Source organism: Engraulis encrasicolus, unplaced genomic scaffold (assembly GCF_034702125.1).
Source record: "Engraulis encrasicolus isolate BLACKSEA-1 unplaced genomic scaffold, IST_EnEncr_1.0 scaffold_32_np1212, whole genome shotgun sequence".
Taxonomy (NCBI): Eukaryota; Metazoa; Chordata; class Actinopteri; order Clupeiformes; family Engraulidae; genus Engraulis; species Engraulis encrasicolus.
Genome location: NW_026945621.1, coordinates 277,501 through 282,500, shown reverse-complemented (window position 1 = coordinate 282,500; position 5,000 = coordinate 277,501). Strand labels below are relative to the sequence as shown.

The window sequence follows — 5,000 nt, the reverse complement described above, 5'->3', positions numbered from 1 at the left end:
CAGTGTCCATGCTCCCAAGGCGGGCTGGTCTAAAGACAACAGGGTGACTAGCAGTTTATTTGGTGTAGTGACTATGGCCTTATTCGGGTATCATCTGAGTTATTCAGGTCGCAGGGCCTGCTTGGGGTGCATCTGATTTAAATAAAGATGTTTTATACCGTTAATGACCCCCGGCCCTACCCTGAATGGAACAGGACAATAAGCCCAGTAGCCTACAAAGCAGTTCGTGAGTCAACAGGTATCAGAACTGAAGTCAACAACAGTTTCACTTCTGGGTGTCAGAGTCAATGGTGGCGGCATCGGTGTTGTCATTTTGTTCTTACAAAGTCGGGACATTTCAAAACTGATATGAAACGGACAAACAGACATCATGTCTGGAATTCTAGTTGTTACTTCTTGTTCCATGGATGCTAGCCAACTGGCTAGTTAGCCGGCTAACTACATTTGGTTGTTGCTATGAAATAGATCACACTGACTGCCTGCCAGGCAGATGTACTAGCCTAGTCGGGGATTAAGGAAAGCGCAGCTGGGAAGGTTGGTTTGTTGGAAGCGGATTAGTGTACATTACAAACACTATTGCGGTAGTTTAAGCACTTCACAACACGATGGTTAAAACAAGCCCATAAATATCCACGGCAACTCCGGTGTTGTCCTGGAGCTAACTAGCACCTCGAGAGCGGGCAACTTCAACAAAGGAAACTGGAAACGGGAGGGAGGGAAGCAGCTGCCAGATTTTTCAGCTAGCTAATCTACCGATAGCTTCCCACAATATTCGCCCTTGGATTAGCATAATAAGGTCTCCAAGGCAGTTTGAATACACAGATCAACGTCGCACACACAGTAAAACATCAAGGAAACACAACTTTATGGTCTGATCGCAGCGTCAGCAAGCAATATTCAATTCCAGTAACTTTAGCCAGGTGTGTGGAGCTAGCTAGCGAGCTAAGGACTTTCCCAAATGTAGGGGAGGCGGCTTGTAGCTAACAGTAGCCAAGTTCCATAACTTAGCAAACAAAACACAACATAACAACAACAAAATAACCAAAACCCACTGTCTCAAAATGGGAAAACTGTGATGAAACACAAGCATCTGTACAGAAGTTGCGAAAATATTAGTTGAAAGATTTTCAAAACTTTGCGTAACTAGGACAACAAACAGGAGTCCGTAGCCTATGACTGGCTTATCTTTGGCTGACCAAACGGTTTGTGTACAAAGCCACGGCAAAGAATGCGAAGAATTCGATTAAACAAATGCGAGATATATTTATATGTACGGTCGTCTACTTACAGTGAAGATCTGAAATGTAGAGGCTAGAAATCTGTTCAATAAATGTGTCCAAGCAACAAGTCTCCGTCCTATGTTTTCAGCCAGCTCCGATAATGTACCCCTCAAATCTGCAACTCTCCCCCGTACCAGCTGCACAGGAGGACAAAACAGCAACACCTCGCTCGCTCATTTTGACTAAAATAATTTTAAAAGTAAAAAGCAGAGGTGCTTGATAACGCTCCCAGAGGAGACAGTTGCTGATTCTGCACAGTGGCTTCGGAATTTGCTGCAGTCAGAGAGAGAGAGAGCGAGGTCGGGCTACTTTACAAAAATGTGAAAAATGTCAAAGATTTTTGTGCCATGTCAGGGTAGCCGAGACAGAGCCAGCAAGCAGAGAGAAGCGCCCTGTTGCAACAACCAGACACAGCTCCTGCTGCTCATACAAAACCCTCAAACAAAACACAATAATAACTTAAATTCCAGCTGATATTTAGACATCTATCATTACAGGGGCAGAGTGCGTGTTAACATTAAAAATGAATGACTATTTAAAGCATAAATGTCTCCTATCTATGACTATTCTGCTGTTAAAGTATTATTAACTTACCTGAAATAGATCCGTGAATGTTATGATGACTGTATTGTTGTGTGTAGGCCTACCACCGAGTTGTGCTGATGCAGGCTAGTTTTTTTTTTCTCTACGTGTGTAAAGTTATTGATGTGTGTGTGTGTGAGTGTGTGTGAGAGGGGCAGCCTGGAATGCGGCGGGCGGAATGCGCGGAATGAAGACAGGAATGAAATGCACGCGAGCACAGAGTTTGCGCGTGGGGGCGGGGCGGAGAGGAGAGGAGAGGAGCGCGCGTGGCGTCATCCCGGAGGCAGCGCGAGGCGAGCCAGCAGCATCAGCAGGGCCACACACACACGCGCGCACACACACACACACACACACACACACACACACACACACACACACACACACACACGCATACACACACACACACAGAGCCATGTAGAAGAGGCATGAGGGAGAGAGAGAGAGAGAGAGAGAGAGAGAGAGAGAGAGAGAGAGAGAGAGAGAGAGAGAGAGAGAGAGAGAGAGAGAGAGAGAGAGAGAGTTTCCTCTATGACCTCACTAGGCCAGTAGCTTTGGAAGATAATGTGAGTAACCAACAAAAGCCCCTGTAGTTCAGGCTATATACCTAACCAGGGACGTAGCAGCACATGTTGGGCCCTATGTACAATCAGCTCCAATGGACCCCCCAGCCATGTCTTCATAAATTGGACTGTGTGTGGGCCCCCCATCAGTGGTGTAGTCTACGTGGAACAGGTGTACGCAGTATACTCACTTAAAAAAATGGGATTTCAGTATACTCACTTACAATTGATTGATCCATTATTTAGAATAGCGCACATACAGTATACACTTCAAAAACGCTCAAATGTACAGTATAACCACCACAAAAAAGTAGACTACACCACTGTGTGGGCCCCCATATAGCCTAAATGGCCCCCCTGGTGACTCACTTTACCCCCCTAGACAACACCCTGTAGCTAACGCCTGGGACTCCATGGGCCCCTGGACCAGAAAACTAGATCAGGTCAGATAAGGTAAGGTAAGAGACCCTATGTTGTTGGCGGTTCAAGTCAGGGGGTCGTTTCTCGACAGTGCCTTTGCTAACGACTTTAGCCCTTTTGTTCGTTCTTAAAGCGATGGTTCGGAGTAGAATCCCCCTAATGCCATTTGAACCGTGACACCCATCCACCTTTACACCCGAAGTGTTTTCTGCCGCAGACTTACATCAACAGAGTTGCCGTGTTATTCGATGTTTATTCCGGTTAGCTTGACTCAAGCGCATATGGATACTGGGCACCGTCTCCAAACTTTCCCCACAAAAATAACATGTCATTACACCAAACTTCTGCAGTAGCACAAATATGGTCTATACTCACGAAACGAAGCATTTGGAAGTTTGGAAATAGTCCAGGAGTTTAGTATTATCAACACAAGCTGAATAGCTTCTCTGCTGCTAAAGCTGTGCCAACGTTACTTCCGTCATATGAGACAAGCCCGTAAAAGTCTTCAACAAACTTCCAGACGAGAGTGTTAAAAAAGTTTTCACTGAATTGTGATTAAGGCTTATATTTTCAAGGCAATACTTAAAAGATATTTCAAATCTTACCTACTATCAATTAGACAAGGATTTTCGTTATCAATACTGATGCTGAATTCACTTTTCATTGTGCATATTATGAGCTTCGTTGAGGACTCTTACATGCTTGTCGTAGATGACGGAAGTAACGTTGGCGCAGCTTTAGCAGCAGAGAAGCTATTCGGCTTGTGTTGATAATAATAAACTCCTGGACTATTTCCAAACTTCCAAATGCTTCGTTTCGTGAGTACAGACCATATTTGTGCTACTGCAGAAGTTTGGTGTCATGACATGTTATTTTTGTGGGGAAAGTTTGGAGACGGTGCCCAGTATCCATATGCGCTTGAGTCAAGCTAACCGGAATAAACATCGAATAACACGGCAACTCTGTTGATGTAAGCCTGCGGCAGAAAACACTTCGGGTGTAAAGGTGGATGGGTGTCACGGTTCAAATGGCATTAGGGTGATTCTACTCCGAACCATCGCTTTAAGACCAACGTTGTAACCAAGGTCTTGAGTTGGTCTTAAGTTGTTCTTAAGTTGTTCTTAAGTTGGTCTTGCGTCTAAAGACCAACTGAAGACCAACTTAAGACCAACTCAAGAGCAACTTACGACCAACTCAAGACCGACTTAAGACGGTTAGCAACGACAAGAATCGAGAAACGGAGTCCAGGTCAGCTTTTATTGTCACTTTCATCATATGCACAAGACATACAAGGAAAAATGAAATTACGTTTTCTCTCTATACCATGCCAGGACAAGACATAGGCCTATACAAACTAACATAAAGTGCAGACAGGACAGGTAACAGTGATGGACTGGTAACAATGGACAATAATAAATACAGTATAAATTAACATTTAACATTGAACATTTAACATTGAACATGTAACATATATAAGATAATAAAGAAAGAAGGCAGGCACTACAATAATAGAAATAATAACAGTGGAAGTACAGAATAATAACGGTATAAAAGGTAGGTTCAGGGCTATGTCTTCTGAGAAAAAAAATGAAAATACAGTTGATATTTTAACACAATATGAAAAAGGAAACATAGAGAGGCTTAACAAGCACAGTCGGCCCGATCTTGGCTGAGTGTCGGCACCAGGGGTGGACTGGTCATCTGGCACACAGGGCATTTTCCCGGTGGGCCAACAGTCCCCAGGGGCCGACACTGTTGTTGTTGTGGTTGTTGTTTTCTTGGGAATTGACCCGCAAATTAGAGGGAGGAGGCCCATTGGTCCGTCGTTAATATATAGACAGTGGATTCAGCCAGTCAAGATAAAGTATGAAAGTGGCCTGTGCGTGCGTGCGTGCGTGCGTGCGTGCGTGCGTGAGTGTGTGTTCGGGCCGATCTATGCCAAAAATGCCCGGGCCACTTTTCGGTCCCAGTCCAGTGCTGGCTGAATGTCGGCACTGTCGGCTGAGTGTCGGCTCGGCTGGAACACTGGTTACCGTGACTCAGCCAACACTTCATAGAACACTGAAAATAACGGTCACTTCATGCAGTAACTGAGCCAACACTCGGCCGACACTGAAAATAACTGTCAGTCTCATGCAGTAACTGAGCCAACACTGAG

At 44.8% G+C, this 5,000-nt stretch overlaps 1 protein-coding gene across 1 annotated transcript in view; it reads right to left on the bottom strand.

Moving 5' to 3' along the window:
• The window catches only part of tead1b (TEA domain family member 1b), a 56,415-nt gene extending 54,729 nt beyond the window's left edge, over nucleotides 1-1,686 (bottom strand). The window contains exon 1 of the mRNA XM_063193247.1: nucleotides 1,289-1,686. The gene's annotated coding sequence lies outside the window, so the exon portion shown is untranslated. The remainder of the gene's footprint in view (nucleotides 1-1,288) is intronic.
• Between the last annotated feature and the right edge of the window lie 3,314 nt (nucleotides 1,687-5,000).